Raw genomic sequence first — 18,789 nt, forward strand, 5'->3', positions numbered from 1 at the left:
TTATATTGTGTTTAAGGGGTAAATAAAATGAATATTGCTTCCCGGAAGAATTTGATCCAAAGACGTTTTTTTGCTCTTGTAGGAAACATGTAAACTGTTCTCTTTATTCTTATGTTGTATGGTCTATAATTTAATTATATAACAAATCACGAGAACGTCGTTGGTAATTTCAAGACAAGTTTGCTAAACTGAAACATAATTCTGAAACAAAAGATATTCGTGTCATTATCTAATCAATTCAGTTAGAATATACAATTATCAAGAAATTAAAGACATTTACTCCGTATAGAAATTAAAAAATAAAAAGCACTTGAAAAGGTTTTGAAATTGCTTTCCTCGGCTTATATTCATTCATGCCTAACTTAAACTATATTTTACGATGAAAGAAAATTTTAAATGGGGCGAAACACATTATAAAACTGTATAAAATTTTGATAGGTGTTGACTGGGTTGAATTTCCCGCTAGCCATCCCTCATTGAACACTGAGAGACCAGAAGGAAAGCAGCCAACCATCACCATCCATAACCAATTTTTGAGCTACTCTTTTATCAATGACTAATGGAAGTGACCGTAATATTATAACATCCTCATGGCTGAAATGAAGAGCATGTTTGATGGGACGGGGTTTCAAACCCAGGAGTTGTAGATTGAGTGTCCTAGCCACCTAGCCATACCAGGCCACTCACTTGTTGAAAAATTAAAAGTATATAACGATGCATGAATTGGGATAAGAAAATCTTGAAATTTTTGGGACGCGCGTAAACTTACCTTATCATACAAACGAAAATTATATAAATAACGACATAATTCAAAACATTTTCATGAAGTAATCTTTATAAAAGCTCATTACTGTAAATGCCATCGTTTTCAGTTGTTATATTTTTCATTTTTCGTCAAAAACCAGGAATTTAAATATAAGCAGAAAACCTTCAATTTATTTAAATAAAATACTGGGTCCCACTTAAATTACTGTGTTCTACTAATTTAAAATAGAGTCGTACAAACAATATTCCATAATATGTAGCTTCATTTGATTTGCATAAACTTAAAATAATATCACATTCAAGAAAAGACGACAAATAACTTCAAATTTAAGAGTTTTTTTGTTTTCGTTTCTTAACTTTTATTTTACATTTAGACTTATGTATTTTCCAAGCGTTGCAAAAGGTGAAACTGTTTGACACCAGGTAAAAGCTTTGCATAATTTTTTATTTAATTTCAAAATCAGTCTGTTTGGAAAAGTGAGCTATTTTATAAAAACTAGCAGAGGGTACCCATTAAAGAAGCAAAATTTGTATAAAGAACAATATTGAACAGTTTTATATACATATTGGGTCGAGGAATAATTTGTGAGCGTTTTTTCAAGTTAAATAAATATATTCATAAATGAAACGCTTTCGCAAAATATTTCATGTCATTTGGTAGATAATTTTTTGCTCTAATAGATGGTGTGTTTGATTTTCATATTCTTTAATTTTTGCTTTCATTTTCAGCTCATTAAATGGAATGTCAAGTGGACAAAATCAGGCATTTTCGACACCATCTGCTTTTCGCATTTAATTTCTTGCAATTTCGTTTAAAACAATGCATACTATATACCTAGGTATTACATGAAATAAAGTATCATAATAAATGTTTTGGGTGTAATGTGTTCATGCATTGAAGTATTGTATAGTCTTGCATGTAATGCTTGAATGAAATTATTTAAAAACGCTCACGAATTATTCCTCAACCTAATATATTTAAAGATTTATTGACTTTATTCACCATAAGCGAAATTGAAAAGAGAATCAGCGACGGAGAAGCAAACTACACGAGAGCTACGTTGTAGAGAGGTGATCGTATGATGATAAGTCACAGAAAGAAGTACACAATTGTTTGACTATCTAGTGCTACATTCAAAAAGTGTCTTACCTTGATCTGGTTTAACAAGCACTTTTAACAAAGGATATTATAAAATTTTGTTTAATTTCTATATTTTGTAGCTTTATAGTATATTGTAAAAACTTACAAAGTAAGCCTTGTCATCTATCAACATGACAAACTTGTAATGGTATTACTGTGAATACATATTTGTAATACCATTTCCAATCTACATATTTTTTTACTTCACTTGCAGATTAAACGATGGCTTGGAAGCATCAAATAATAAAAATAAATACGCTTAAATTTTTCTAGGTTCACTTGTAATAGTGTCAGTGATACATAGTATTTATAATAGTTTATGCAACAATTTTGTAAAAGGGCTTAGAAATTAATATAAGCAGAGATGCCAATTATTTCAAATGACTGAGCGTAATGATTGTAGACAGAGCCCTTTCACAGTTTTAGTCTTTTTAGATTTGTCAGAAACAAGACAATCTGGTGAACGAGGCCTCTTTTTTCCAACTTGTGAACGATCGCATTGGTGTTTCTATGCCGCTTAGAGAACAAGAACTACCCCTCTACGCGAGCGCTGATTGGCTGACAAGCACTGATGACGTAACTATGGATTCCCCCACGTACCCAGTATGGAAAAGTACCGCACTCAAACTATTGGTAGACGTCGGAGATACAAATATTTTTTTTATTATTTCAAGCACAAACATGATTATCGCAAGTAGCCATTTGGACTATGTCTTTTATTTATTATCAAAATTTATTTGTATCTAACTAGAATTTTTCTCTTCACCCTTTTCAAGGGGAATAATTTATCACTTTATTGTATAGGCATATATAATATATAATAATTTGGGAGTTGCAACAAGTCGTAATATTTGTCTGTATGAGCGTATAGTCGTAATGTATGCACCAAAATCGTAATGATTACGCTCAAATCGTAATGATTGGCATCTCTGTATAAGTATCAAATCACGCAACAAGATAAAAACAGGTGGTTTTATGGTAATTTGACACTACCTATTGTGAAAATTGATTTTACTAGGCTGAAAATTTGCTTTAAAGTACAGAATTCAAAATGGTGGCCAATATGGTTGCCAAATCGATTTTGTCAGTCTTAGATCAGTTGAGATTGAAATAAAAACTTTTTATGGGGATTGTTGATGTTAAAAATGTACACCCTTCTGCAAATTAATTGAAACAAATGGTCATTTTACAATATTTTCAGCATGGTGTCCGGTGTAGGCTCGTTGGACCCGCTGATTTCCTTTAATAGTCATTTTTTCACACAGACGCGTCATTAGCTGTGTTTTGCAGTACGGTCGATATATTTTTGGGATATATGACGAAATTTTGAGGAATATTACGTCATTCGAAATTGCGTTAGAAGGGCAAGGAGACCAGTCAAAAAACAACTTCTTACCAACTCAATGAAGAAAAAACGGTATCAATGGGGTCTGAAATACAAGAACTGCACACAAGAACAATGGAGGAAGGTGTTATTCAGTGACGAGACTCATTTCTTCGTACAGGGTCAAAGAAGTCTTCGTGTTCGCAGATCTCCAGATGAGAAACTTCGAGAATCTCACATCAATCAGTTCGTAAAACATCCCTTGAGGAAGAGTTTTTGGGGCTTTTTCAGCTACTATGGCGTCGGAGGCTTACATATCGTAGAAGTTATGATGCGAGGACCACAGTACATCGAAGCAGAGAAGAGTTGTTCCAGAATTGAAAAAAGAGATTTCCAGATGGATCTGGCATTTTTCAGCAAGATTTGGCTCCGTGCTACACATCGAAACTTGTAAAGAATTTTATGACTACATTGCGAATAAAGGTGCTGGACTGGCCTGGAAACTCTCCGGACTTAAATCCTATTGAAAATCTTTGGGCGATTTGTAAAGACAGACTTCGGGGAAAAGACTGTACTACGAAAGATAAGCTAATTGAGGCCATAATTGAGGTGTGGTACCGCGATCCAAAAATTAGTAAATATTGCAGTCAATTCGTGGACTCGATGCCAAAGCGGATTAATGATCTTCTGAAAAATAAAGGCGGTCATATCATGTATTAATTTGTGAGTAATTTTTTGATTCTCAGAAATAAAACGCAAAAAATTGAAAAAATCGTAATTTTCCGTCTTGTTTCAATTAATTTGCACAAGGGTGTAATTGTGCATGTCTTTGAACTAGAAATTTCCAAAAATCAATTTTGTAACATAAAGTATTGTAAACTTTTGATTCCAGTAGCTACTGTATGGAAAACGAGATGATTATTTTTCTAATATCGACTGCCATGGGCACGACTGATGTCACGCAAACAACTCACGCAATGTTCGAATTTGATCTTTCCTTTATGGTTTATATTAATTTGTCTGCCGGTCGCCACGAGATCGCGATGATAAGAAAGTCGTTTCCTGTACACCGACAACGTTCAACGTGTTTTTGCTGGATGCCATCCCTGGTTCACAAGAAAATGTTGCTACTAAAGACACTGCTATAGAAAAAAAATTCAAATGTAACTTCAGATTATGATGAAATGGAATTTTCTGCACGAGTAGAGATGGAGTAGAAACTTAATACCCGAGGAAAGCCAGCCTCAATTTGATAATTTTAAATCTTTCTGATACCTGCATTGACATATTTCATAATCTTTGACGACGAGTTAGTACAAAATCGCATCTGCAAATGCAGAACCACGGAATTTTAGGCACAACTATATGCTCTTGTATTGCCAGCTATATGAATACCTTATATCATGGAAAACGAAGGTATTTAGTCTTCATAGCAACCACTTTAACAGAGCTTTATAATAGTAAGTTTTTTATGCATTACGTCTAAACACAATGTTTTTTGTGTATAAAAATAAATGTAAAATGACAAATTTGCGAAACTTTTCAAACTTTTAGCGTCTTTTAAATATATTGTTACCATTTTGTGAAATTAAATTTTGCACATTAATACAGTTTCAAAATATATTCAATTAAATTACTATACTTCAACAAAATATCCATCACAGGTTTCAGGTCTAGATGATTTAGAATCGGAAAAATCACAATTACATTTAGCATTTATCTGAATTATAAGCTGCAGGTTGAAAATTAGGCTTAACAACAGCAATTTCCATAATCAGCTTATTACAAATTTTGCCTCTTGCATTACATTTTTTAAGAACATCACCTAGACTATAAAGTTGAATGATATATTTTTAAAGTTAGATATTTGGGTAAAATAAGAAGAAGCTATAAATTTCCTGCCACTGTTAAAAGTGCTTAATGGAGATGTTATTTAGCACTTTGTAACATGAGCTAACTAATTTATTGGGATATATTACTAATAACACTCTGGGCCACTTTTCCCCAAATAACAACCATGATACGACGTGGCATAATATCGACCAGGCGTTATAAAATATCTAAGGGAGTTTTATCATCAAGTCATTAATATCGTATGCACTTTATGGAGTGAGAAATAAAGAAGATAGTGATGGCAAATGTATTTTTCAATTTCATTAGGTGCGCAGTTGCATTCAGATATGGGGATTGTAATGGCCAAAGAAGATGCCTGAATTCTCTGCCACATTCGTCAAACCATGGGCATGATTTGGGCATGATGAATGGAAGCATTGTCGTCTTGGAAGTAGCTATACCCATCAAAATACACATGATGATATGTCAGAAAAATTTTCCCCAAACCAAAATTACACCACCAAATGCCTGGGAAGCTGGGACCAAAGAAAATGGCTGAATAATTCTTGTGTCTGGCTTTTGTCAAATTCATTTTCTTCACGTGTGCAAAAAAGTTAAAGCGTAATTCACTGGATTGTCTAGTCCTTGTAAATCCAATAGCTGTGCTCTTGACACAACTCGTTTGTTTGTCTTATTCATAACTGAGTCCAATGATTTACACAATCATCTGCTACAATTGTTGTCCATTTGTTTTAATATAATTCTCAACGTGAGTCTATAGATTGGTGAAGATTACTCTGCAATGAACGTCTGTTAGTTGCTGTATTGGTTGATAACAATTGGGCTTTACCGTCTACTCTAACAATATCTATTCTATTTTGCTACTTTTTTTTCCCCCCTTTGCCGATAAACTCAAGTGAGTAAAGTCTTAAAAAAGCATACCAACAAAACTGCCTTGGAATTGTGGCACCTGCTAAATGTAAACATACTTACTGCCATGTCTACTATGAATGCTCCAAAATCCTTGTATTTTCTCACGTCTCTTAGACTGCTTGTAAATGTGCTTGTCGTAGTCTTTTATGATTCTGCAGATGCTACCTCACACAAGGTGATAAATTTAATTTGTATCTTTAGCTCAGGTAAGGCACAAGTTTAAAACGATAGATAGGTTTTAATAAAGTGACGAACTAGTTTAGACAAATATCACAACAGACTTTTTAACAATGCTATATGTCTATTTAACTTTGATATAAGGATTTTAGTGATCCATCATAGAAAACATCTGTAAGAAAGAATTTAAACATTTTTACATTACGTAGTTCATACAATTCAGACAATGAAGACAGCTTTATATCACTAGATCAAATTGTCTTAGTGCGATAAATGAGAGTAAAGGCTACGTTTGAGTGCTATATCCTTAGTATAACTTTACATTTCAGTTTCTTTGGTTTACAGTGGATTTGGTACAGTAGAATTGTAAAGAACAACTTCAACCAAGTCAAGTCTTTAAACATTACGTAGTTGATAAATGTCTTCTGCAATTTCAAGCTAAAAACAAAATAAATGAAAATATTGTTCAAAAAGTTAACAACAGTCCTTAAAACTCATATTTGTGAGAAATATGGCTGTAAATGCTTAACTTATGTCCTAAACATGTATGAGAATAATTACAAGTTGATTAAATTATGGTTTTACTGAAATACATTAAACACAACTAATACGAAACAATTATAAGCATTACTTTGTAATATTTGTCTATATAACTAGCAAATGGATACAACATGCAACTAGATACACTTTTACAAACAAATAATATTAGCAAATTTCTCATCAGAACACATTACGAGGTCTTATGTTTGATATTTTGGCAGAATGCTTGTAGTATTCTCAAACATACCTTTCAGGTAGTTCTCTCAAACAACAAGAGGCTTGTTGAAGAGGTACATCAAAAGGTAATTTTGGATTCTGATGTTCACTTTACACAAGAGAGAGATTGCACACGGTGTTGCAAAGAAAAATCTTTATATCTTGGAACACAATCAAAGTTACGAGTTCACTGATCAGAGTAGAGTACTTCACTTCAAAGTTAGTTGTAAATCAGTGTAGCTATTAAGCTGAAGATCTATACATTCTAAACTACAAGGCTTACCATTGAATAGCAGGTTCTATGGCGTCATACCTATTAGTGTAATCTATTACTCACGTCACTGATGGTCATTCCAATACAAATATAAGGGGAGATTTATCTTTACTGTGTTACCTCACTACAGTTATAATGTGACGGCCAATCCAACTATTCGTTGGTAAAAGAGTAGCCCAAGAGTTGGCGGTGGGTGATGATGACTAGCTGCCTTTCCTCTAGTCTTACGTTGTTCAATTAGGGACGGTTAGCGCAGATAGCCCTCGAGTAGCTTTGCACGAAATTCAAAAATAAACAAACAGACAATTTAACATGTGAGTAATAATGTTACATATATAAATATATCTTTTCTTGAAAGCAATCACTCTTATACTAATAAGGAATGTGACACATTATAATATATGCATAGTTAATATCCTTTAACACAGATAGCTGATACTTACAAAGCAACGAAAATCAGAATGCAAAAAGGAACTCTTTTATCAATGTTACCATACAACATAAATCATTACAACATAAAATTAGGGATAAATTATTATATGCACTTACACAAAAACTTTTAAGGATGGACATAATAATTATTGTGCTATCAAGGAGGTAAATGTCAAAATACATTTGTGCACAATAACTCTTTAGGACGGAGATTACGGCTGACATGTCACAAGAAGAAACGTCATGTCACATACACACGTACACATAAAACCTTAAATACTACAGATGACAACTCCAGGCTACCAATAACAAGGGTAATGTTATGTGTACACTTACACTCAAAACATTTTAATATTGAAGGCGATAACCTATACGAATGGTAACATCACATGCAGTTTGATCACACATGAAAAGTTTGAATATTATAGGTGATAACTACCAGATTACCAATGTAAAGGACATTAAGAATGATTAATTAATTATGGATGAGCATTTTAAATCTTTAATTGATAACTATCATGTTTTTAAAAGGAACAACGACATATATTGATTAATCTCGCACAATACAGTAGAATGTTTAATATGATAACCATTAGATTTTCACATGAAGGAACTTACAATACAAAAAACAGCGAGATAGAAGAGAAGACGAAAATAACAAATAGTTGAAATCTATCCAGTTTGTCAAGCCCTAACAACAAACCCTTTAAAGCAGTGGTGGATTTGCACCTGGTGTGGATGATATGATGAGTAATTTTGTTTTAAAGTTTACGTTTTTTGTTACTCCATATTATCTGTCACTTGGAGAAAAATCTAGCCTCGATGGCAGGCTTGAAATATAAATGTAAAATAATCAAAATTTCAACCAGCTTCTTCCCCTTGGATGCCAATATAGTCAGGAATCTTCAAAAACTGTAAAACAACATATTATAATGAAAAATGATCCATTTATTTCCAACACTAATACAAATCCATTTCAAGACTTCCAAAGTAAGCCATATGAACATACATGTAGTTTTACAGATGTAAACATATTATGTTAATGCTTAGAACATTAAAACATTACTAAATGTAATTTATCACTGGCTTTTATACAAGGTTGTGTACGTTATATCAAAATGATTTTGGTACCTCACCCTAACATTACAGTCCCTGTCTCAGTATATACTTGTGCTGTGACGACTATGCATTTTGACAACAACGCTACGGTGTAGTTTCCATTGTAAAATGTTCCATCGTAATGATATTATGTAAAAAGCACGTCTCTTTTTTTTTTTTCTATTAGCTTTCCATAATCTATCTAATTAGTTTTCATCGCTGATTTCAACAGTCCAATAACAAAGAGATCTGTAAATGTTGCATATGTAAAGTTGATCAGTGCTGTTTTTTAAAGAATAATTCTATAGATGTGTTGTGGAAATATTTTGTGGAAATATACTTTTATTACTTTCTGGAAAGAGTTATTTCTTGATTATGTTACATAATGCTGCTTGGGGCACGTGGACAACTTTTGCCGTTGTTTTTTGTGTTCATGGATTCTCACCTGCCGCAACATGCTTCGTAAGGCTGGGTACGACTTCTTACAGGTCTCTTTTTCTATGGTCTTGGTGTTCTAGGTTCATCCATATTACTTTTTTTAAATGCCATTAATTACAAAAGATATCCCAACCTTAGCAAGTATAAATCTTTATATTAACATATCCTTATGATCTGATTATATGAATACTTTAAGTCTGGACGAAATGCTAAACCATTTTAACAAGTAGTTCTATTGTTTTCCAATTAACCGTGGCATTTCATTAGCTATAGTTGTCACGTGACTTGCAATTTGTATATCCATAATCATTTTCATATATTCATTTTAAATCTCTGCATATAATCCAGGGCAAGTAAGATTGCATACAACTCAGGAGTGAACACAGCCCATGCAAAGAATACTGTGAGCAACAATAGTGTGCAACTTACCATGGCAGATACCATAGAGACATTTGATTTCAAAATATCCGTAAAAATTGAATCGTAAAGACATTTTGAGAGGTATTCATGAAAGGAGGATTTGAACACCTTGAGGAGAAATATCAAAATGATAATGGTAACAATACACATGGTAGGATGGGTTGATTATCAAAATTATTAGCATCATGCAGTGAATACGAAAGACAAATAATGAGATAAAATACCATATATTTGCAAAAAGGCATAACATACTGACATAAAGACACATTGTCAGGTTGGATGCTGTAGGTTTCATACATCTAAAGTGAAACAAAAGCTTATAAGGTTGTCTACAAACTTTCAGCTGGAGAGATGCGAGTCAAACATTTTCCATGCAGAATCCCTATCCAAGAACATGACATATCTTGAGCATAGGACACCTACTCACTCAACAAGAGGTGTAAAAAAGGATATCAGTGTTTCTTATGCTTGATTTTAAGCTTCTGGAATAAAAGACAACTCATTATCAAAGGAAGTTCTAAGAACTTTTAGATGGAGCTCGGGTTCGTGGAGCAACTCATGCTTATGACAAAAATACATGCAAATGGTCATCTTTAAAGGAGAAAAATTAAACTGCGTGTATTACAGTAGTCCGCTCAAACAGTGTATTGAATGTACTTTGGAGCTTCTGTCTAATGTACTTCATAATTTAATTTGACATAAGATCTAAAAGGCATTAACATAGAAATTGTTTACAGTCTTAGAAGCTATTCAGTTATGGCACTGATCTCAATTTGAAAAAGTTACCCTCAAAATATATCCTTGAGGTAGTCCAAATCCTCAAATCCTATGGAAAATAAAGATAGTGTTCATTCTACCCTGACTAAGAATAATCTCTCTACTAAAATTATGAATAAATATATGTAAATGGTAATACATCCCATGCAAATAGATGCCCTTTATTATGAGGAACCTTCACATTCTGCCATAAGCATTTTAATAATAAAAAGATGCCCTGTATTAGAGAAACGATCTTGATTTATGTTTAATTTTTATTCAGATAGTTTCAAGGTTCGATAAAGAGATGAGAATATGCCAAAGTCGTAAATCTGGAAGTTGCTTTTTTACAAATTTACATAAAAACCACAAGATCGAGAATATCTAGCTGAAGAGATCTTCTGTTTGGGCTGGCCCTACTTAGTTATTGGTATTACTAGTAGGAATAGACGTAGATGTGTATTTATTCATCTTTTCATTCACAGATAGCAATACAATACAAACTTGGTTGAAGAAACGATCTAGAGGCCCAACAGAGATATTGATCCATGTTATTACAGTGCAACAGAGTGTATCAACATAAATTTCTCTTGGAAGATATATCAGCAGCTTCTTTTTTCAGGGTATGAGATGTTATTGAGAGTATCAAAGGTTTGTATCTTCTACTTTTCAATCCATTTGAAACACGACCTGGAGAAAGAACGATTGGAATCTAAAACAGTTGTCATAGTATAATTCATTCAATGTTTTCATGGTCTTAGCTGCTGTAATAAGTACAGATTAACGATCTATAATGAGATCCTTTAAAGTGCACATACTTCTGATTTAAAAACAATGGTTAATGATATGAGGTACGACTTTTCATTGCAAGTTACATGCCTTAACACTCATGAGTGAGTGAGCTGAGATAGAAGTTAACACACACATCTTAATTAGCTCAGTTATTCTGTTATTTTCTAGAGGTTTGTCTATTAGCTAAATCCATAAGTGAAAAGTTAAACAATATTATCTGGGTCTGAGATGTGAATAAAGATTTGATTACTCCTCTTGGATTCAAAGCTGTGTAGGTTTATTTTAATGGGTATTCACCTAATGGCTTTTGATTTCAACTGGAGTTCACTGTCTCATGGTAATGACGTTTTAACTAGCAGGCTCCTAGATTGTAACTTTTTGACTGACTTTGGAGATCTAGAAAGAACCGCTAAAATTTGTTGTTGTTATTTTAAAAAGAGAAGGCATATTACCATCTCACCAAGAGATATGTAAGATAAGGAATGGAAAACCAAAAGCTGGGGTACAGGTTTGTTAAGTGGAGACAGTGTCCATAGAGTTTTGGATTGTATTTACTTAATGGTAATGGTGTTTGTTGTTTTTATCCGAAAGAAAAAAAAAACAGATTAGTGCCTAGCGTGTCCATCTATGAGAAAATGTGCTAGACTGTCAAAAAGTCAAAACATTGAGTACAGTGTAGCAATGAGAGCATTATGTTGGTACAAAATTCACACACAGTTGCCACAAATGACAAGCCGAATGTTCCCATCTACAGAAATTCAAAGACAAAGTGCTGTGTTGCAATTATCCAAGCATGTAGCATTTGCACTACTCAGCCACCAGGATCCCTCCCCTTCCTGGGTTACTCTGCATGGCAAACATATTCTTGAGACTTTGAATTCTAGAAAAGGTAAATTATAGGAAACCTTTGCATAAATCACTGATCTGCACTTGTAATAAGAAAATACTTCATTTGCAATATCGAAGACTGGTAAAATATGATGTGGTCCGATAAGTCATGGTTGGTCCGTTTTAACAAAGGTGGAAGAAGAATTATTCGATCTCCTCTTGTGTAACCCCAACTGTTAATGCTTTTGGTGGTGAAGTCATAACTTAAGGAATGTGTTTTTACCATACCCTGAACCACTTAATGAGGCCAAATGGATGTGATATCTTACCTCAGCATGATTTCTGAACAAGTGAGAAACGTGATTGACAAATCAGATGTCTCTTAAGACCAGAAAAATTTTAATAGAGTTCAGCATTTCTTGGATGAATTTGAAGGAAAATTTCTTATCATGCTCCTCTGTCTACCTGATTCCATAAATTATGTAGATTATTAATAAATTAATAGGTCAACATCCTTCAAACATCTTTAAATACTTTTCAAAATAACTTGTTGATTGAATTATGAGCCTTGTGGACTGTTTGACTCTATTGCACCAAAGAGAGAAATATGAATCACTAACTGGCTTGGAGAAACCTCAATCGAATACATCGCTAATGTTGATAATTGAACATGAACGGCCCGGCATGGCCAGGTAATTAAGGCATTCGACTCGTAATCTGAGGGTCGCGAGTTAGAATCACACCAAACATGCTCGCCCTTTCAGCTGTGGAGGCGTTATATTATGACGGTCAATCTCACTATTAGTTGGTAAAAGAGTAGTCCAAGAGTTGGTGGTGAGTGGCGATGATTAGTTGACTTCCCTCTAGTCTTACACTGCTAAATTAGGGACGGCTAGCGCAGATAGCCCTGGTGTAGCTTTGCGCGAATTTCAAAACAAGCAAACAATTGAACATCAGTGTGAGTAGATCAGTGAATACTGTGCTTATGGTGATAGTCATATATCTCTGATGATTTAGGCTTGAAGTATGAAAATTCATATGACCCAGTATCTATGCAGTCCATATCAGGGCACAAATGTGAAGAAATGTTGTATACATAGTTTGTTGTTAGCTCGTTCTTTTTAAATAATTTTGTGGTTCGATTTTACCACAAGTTTCCTTTTGTTTTGTATTGTAATTAACTGATGCTGTGTTTTACTAAGTTTAGTTTCACCATGTAACTTTGGTTATATTTACTCTACAGTTTTCCTTTTAAGAGTAATAATTCTAAATTTAAACGTTCACTAGTCATTGTTTTGGTTTTGTGATTAATGTTCCTTGTGGTTTCTTGTTTCTATTTCTCATTTAAAACTTACCTTGATTCCCTGTTCTATAATTTTATTTTATAAACAGGTTGTGTGTTTATAAAACTATTTAATTTACTGGATTTAATTTATTCTGTTTACATTAATACTAAGTAGGTGCTGAAGCCTTTGTGTTTTAATAGTTTTTACCTGCTTGTATAGCTGTAATGCCATTACACATTTTAACATTTGAGTTTTAAAGAGGCCTGGTATAACATGGTGATAAGGGGACTCGACTCGTAATCTGAGGGCGGCGGGTTCGAATCCCCGCCACTGAACCTGTTCGCCCTTTTAACCGTCAGGACATTAAACTAGTTGACGGTGAGTGGTGTTGGCTAGTTGCCTTCACTCTAGTCTATCACTGCTAAATTAAGAATGGCTAGCGCAAATAGCCCTCGTATAACTTTTCGCGAAATAAAACAAAGAAACAACATATTTAAAGTACTGGCTGAAAATGGCCCCCAGACTAGGAAAACAAAAGCAAGAAGAAAAGCTAATACAACATTAATATAAATATTAAAGAGTAATGATAAAGTATATTTAAAGACAGGTATTCTGCATGTCTGTATTTAGTTAGAATTCCGTATAAATAGAATGTAGAAAGTCAGAAATCTGCGAAAATTTTCCAACTTAGACAACAGATAAATTAATAACAATTGTTATTTGTAATTACTTGACTTTGTACATGATATTTCCCTATAAGGAGATCATATTCGTTTCAGGAGTAGGTACGAATACCTTAACAAATTAGTATGAGCTGGGATTTATCTCTCTCGAGTTTAAACTTGGAATGACTGTTGATACACGTGAGTTAGAACTATTGGATTATGCATTAGATACTTCAGTTCTGACTTAGCAATGAAATATATTGTGGTACTTCAAGATAAACCGTTTTCCTCGACAGGTGGAGTAGAAATGTGTGTTTGTGCGTTGTTTTCTTATAGCAAAACCACATAGGGCTATCTGCTAAGCCCACCAAGGGGAATCGAATCCCTGATCTTAGCGTTTTAAATCCGCAAACTTACCGCTGTACTAGCGGGGACAGTTATAGAAATAAACTGAATTGCCTAAATTTTGATCTAATTGTGAGATAGAGACTGAACAAAATTTATAAACACGATGAAAAGAATATTCAATACACTAAGCAATAAAAATGACAAAAATGGAGGAAAACACAGCACCTTTATTGGATATGTCTGCAGAATGTGTCAATCTATCTGTAGATCTGTAAAATCTGTTAGAGTTACAGAATTGTAAAATAAATTATTGCATCAACCAATTGTTTATACACATTTCACGGTTCCTGTAAGTTTGTACGACATCATGCACTGTGGAAATGTCAGAACTAGTGTCAAATAGTTTTGGACATTGTGTAGTGTTAACTAATTCGTACTTCAGTCATTTAAATACGTATATTCACTTATTAACAAACCAACTGCGAAAAACGTATTACAGAAAATGATCAATAACTACTAGAAAAATACAAAATTGCTCTCTGAGAAAGCAAACTTAGACTTTAAAATAACGCAACTAGTTTAAATGACAAAACGTAGCCACTGAGTCAGTTTCTTGTTTTAATATTTGACTGTGCCCCTCTGGCTTTGATATCTGTTTGGTATTGCCATGTAGTAAATGCACTAGGAAGAGAGTGTAAGCAGAGAAGAGTTTATGATGCCAAACACAGATCAGGACTTCATGCAGTTCAGTGGTACTTCTCGGTTTCTTATTTCGCATTTTGTTACATATTGTTGTCTAACAGTTTTCGATAGGGTTAAGATCTGGACTGTTTCTTGATCGGTATTGAGTCCTTCATACGAAGCAATTAAAATAAAACTTAAGATGTCTTTTTAATACACTCAGAGCAAAATTATCTATTTATTTCACGTCTACTGTTTAAAATGCATGAACATTATCAACCTTTTTAGCTCTGTGGCTAGGAACAAAGTTATCCTGAAATGTACATTAGAAAACTTCACTGAATTGTTGGCTTTAACCAGGATTCAAGGATTTTATAGTATATGTAGTTATTAACAACACTTTTCGCAAAATGCAGGCATACCACACCATAGTCAGAGATGCACTCCCATATAATTTAACCCTGTGGATGCTTCACAGTTATATTCAAACCCACTGGATGAAAGGCATACCACACCATAGTCAGAGATGCACTCCCATATAATTTAACCCTGTGGATGCTTCACAGTTATATTCAAACCCACTGAATGAAACTCTTCTTCACATCGAAATCATACAAAACCATCAAATCCGTACAGAAGGAACTTTGATTTATCTGAGAAAGTCACTTTGCTCCACATTGCTTTGGTCCAGTCAGCATGCTCTTTGGTCCAGCTGAGCCTCATCTTCCTAATTTTGTTAGTGAGGTTGGTTTCTTTTTTGGTCATCTTGTTGGAACTTTGACGGAACACAAATAAGAGTAGAGATAATTTGAAGTGACTCCTAAAATTTCTGTTATACTCTTTTGTGATCTAGCAACAGCAGAAGATTCTGCAAGCTTATGCATTTTCTACTTATCTACTTTATTGTTGGTCATTCCACTGCAAAACTGATGGATTATACACACTCTCAAGGTGTCTCCTGATTTACCAGTAGAAAAGACCGCTTCCTATCATTCGCGCACAATAAATCTTAAGAAAATGACAAAAAAAAAAGACAATAGTTTTGTGTGAAATATCGTTGAATGTACAATGTAAAACACAAACAGGGCAAAATAAAACTTCTTCAAACGTAACATGCGTAATACGGACCAACAAGTATACAATAATGATTTTGTAAACCATAATTATAAATAAAAAATGCAAACACAACAACAATCTAATATCGTAGCAATTAACTAGGTAAGCTTGCAGTGCTATTTGCGGAGTTGGACATTGTTTTGTTATGTTTTAACTTAGTTGTTTATAAAATGGACGTGCTTTAGTGTTTGAATTTCGCTCAAAGCTACACGAGGGCTATCTGCGCTAGACACCACTAATTTAGTAGCGTAAGACTAGAGGGAAGGAGGCTAACCACCGCCACCTCTTGGGCTACTCTTTTACCAACGAATAATGGGATTGACTGTAACATTATAACGCCTCCACGGTTGAAAGGGCGAGCATGGTTGGTGCGATGGGGATTCGAACCCGCGAACTACGAATCGAGTGCCTTAACCACTTGGCCATACCGGGCTGTGCTTTAGTGAATTGTAAAATAATGTTAATAAAAGTATGTGATATAATCGTTCATAACCTTATAGTTTTGAATTTCGATGTTATTACCCATTCTTTTTAATTTTCAAATTTTATTTGAATTTTGTAATATATCGGATACTACTGACCATCCTTTAGAAAGACTTAGTTGATATTACATTCTTCTAAAAAAGTTATTTTGATCAAAGTGCAAATAATATACCCATATATATATATATATATTGGAAATAAGAAAACACAACTGTGATATGATCTAATTGTTCTAACTGTGTTTTTATACTGCAAAGAAAATAAACATCGAGAAACCACTTTTCACCTCTTCAAAAACTATTTACACTAGCAGCAATATCAGTAGTTATAGCAAACAAACAATCGTATCATTTGAACATTTCTTTTAACACCCACTTTCCTGTTTCATCCTGCAAATCAACCTAAAGTCACTTCAACGCATTACGTTAATTATTGTTATTATACACAAAGGGTTAGTCTGCATGAAAGCAGTGTTTTTTATCACTTGATGTCGCCACGTTAGCGTAGTGAAACGTAATGACGGTGTAGGTTCTCATTCTAAAACCTCGTTTTTAGCCGTTTTAACTCTCTTTTTTCTTTAAGATAACTTCTCATTCCGTAAAATCAGGATGGGCTTCAAATCTCTAGTTAATTATCTGCTCAAGGCTAAAATGTGTGCGTTACAGGGGTGATGGTCTTCCGCGTCGCTACACTTGAAGTTTTTTCGTTTTATGCTTGTGTCTTAAATTTTTAACCTTGACAACCGATATTCAAGGCTAGGTTGGCACTGGTAATTATCAAGAGTTAGGTATTGTAGATGCTAATATGCTTATCGTGCCATCTGGTGGATTATATATACGGCTTATGTACACTTCGTATTAAAAATACAGATTTATTAAAATAATAAAATATTCACATTTATATGAACACATGTGTAGTTTTTTTATTTATAAATAACAATATAATTGAAGTATCGCAGGCTTCATGTATTCATGTCGTAGTCAGGCTATGTTAATCTTAATCATAGCAACTTAGCCGTTAAAGCATGTGTAGATAATTGTGCCTTCGTTTCTCAAACGAAAAAGTTAAAAAGAAAAAGAAAGAAAAAAGAGAGAGTTTTAAGGATTACGGAGCAAAAAATTGAATTGAGAAAACAGAATCGTCTGATTGGATCACAGCTTCTGTAATCGTATCCATAGTTCTTTTTATCACGTCTGTAAGAACCACGACAAAGAATCAGTTTTACATACCGTGATGAACATGCACACAACCTATATATTTATAAAAACGTGACATAGGCCAACTACGACATAAAACAACCTTGAAAAAGCCATTGAAAATTTAAGTTTTCAAAGTTTTCAACATTTTATTTAAAGTTGCATGTTTCATGGTCGACAAAAAACAATAAATAACCTAACGCAGGATGATTCTGGGATGTCATTCCTGGAGTTGGATACCCAGACGCTGGGCGATTAAAAAGTTTTTGTGTTGTTTTATTTTAGATATTTGCATTAACCATTTTTAATTTAATGTGATAGACTTGATAATAAGCAACTAATCAACAGTACCTACCGTCAACTTTTGAGCTACTCTCACCAAACAGATGAATTTGACAGTCACTCTTATGGTCCGAAACAGCGGCACGTATTTTATTTTGTATTGAAATGCCAGCCATGAAATCACTGGTTGGTACGCTGGCCATTTAACCACACCCAACACAAAATACGAACAAGAATTATAAATACCCCTTGTACGTGTTCATTAGATGAACTAGACGAAAACGATTTAAAGTTAAATTTTGCTTTAAATATTATTTCGAATTAAACTTTTCAGAGTTTCTTTTAATTTTATATTTTATAGTCAGCTGATGCTTTCCATTTCAGTTTTACAAAAATGTATAATCAGATTCTGCTGAATGTAGCGGTATAAAACGAGACGAACTACCAACATCCGCAATGAACCACGTGAGAAACCCTTTAGTCACGATTATTCACACACATGCTGTAAACTTTTTTTTTACAGTAGGGGTGCTGACAACTATTAAATAAAATGGTAACGCCCATATGTGATGGAACCCACACATTCGGTTGCTGTTACGTTAACACATGTTAATAATACGAAACCAGCATCAGAGTGTCTTTATCTATTCTATTTAATACTAGGAACAACTTTTTTTTTTCTCAAATGGCTTACGCCAAATTTGTTGATATTAAACTACTTGTAAATATCGAGCGTAAACACAAAGAATCTAGACAAAAAAAATA

General features: G+C 33.7%; 1 long non-coding RNA gene across 5 annotated transcripts; it reads right to left on the minus strand.

Moving 5' to 3' along the window:
* Positions 1-1,614: 1,614 nt before the first annotated feature.
* On the minus strand, positions 1,615-18,574 carry LOC143252028 (uncharacterized). 5 transcript variants are annotated; one of them, XR_013028793.1, is made up of 3 exons: positions 18,098-18,511; positions 8,254-8,547; positions 5,963-6,611 (listed from the first exon to the last, which is right to left on the minus strand). It is a non-coding gene; the product is annotated as an uncharacterized LOC143252028 (long non-coding RNA). The 5 variants fall into 5 exon arrangements; XR_013028791.1 differs by lacking the exons at positions 5,963-6,611; positions 8,254-8,547 and adding an exon at positions 1,615-4,372 and having other exon boundaries at positions 18,098-18,513; XR_013028795.1 differs by lacking the exons at positions 5,963-6,611; positions 8,254-8,547 and adding an exon at positions 6,622-7,474 and having other exon boundaries at positions 18,098-18,574.
* Between the last annotated feature and the right edge of the window lie 215 nt (positions 18,575-18,789).

The sequence above is a fragment of the Tachypleus tridentatus genome, chromosome 6 (genome assembly GCF_004210375.1).
Source record: "Tachypleus tridentatus isolate NWPU-2018 chromosome 6, ASM421037v1, whole genome shotgun sequence".
NCBI classification, from domain to species: Eukaryota; Metazoa; Arthropoda; class Merostomata; order Xiphosura; family Limulidae; genus Tachypleus; species Tachypleus tridentatus.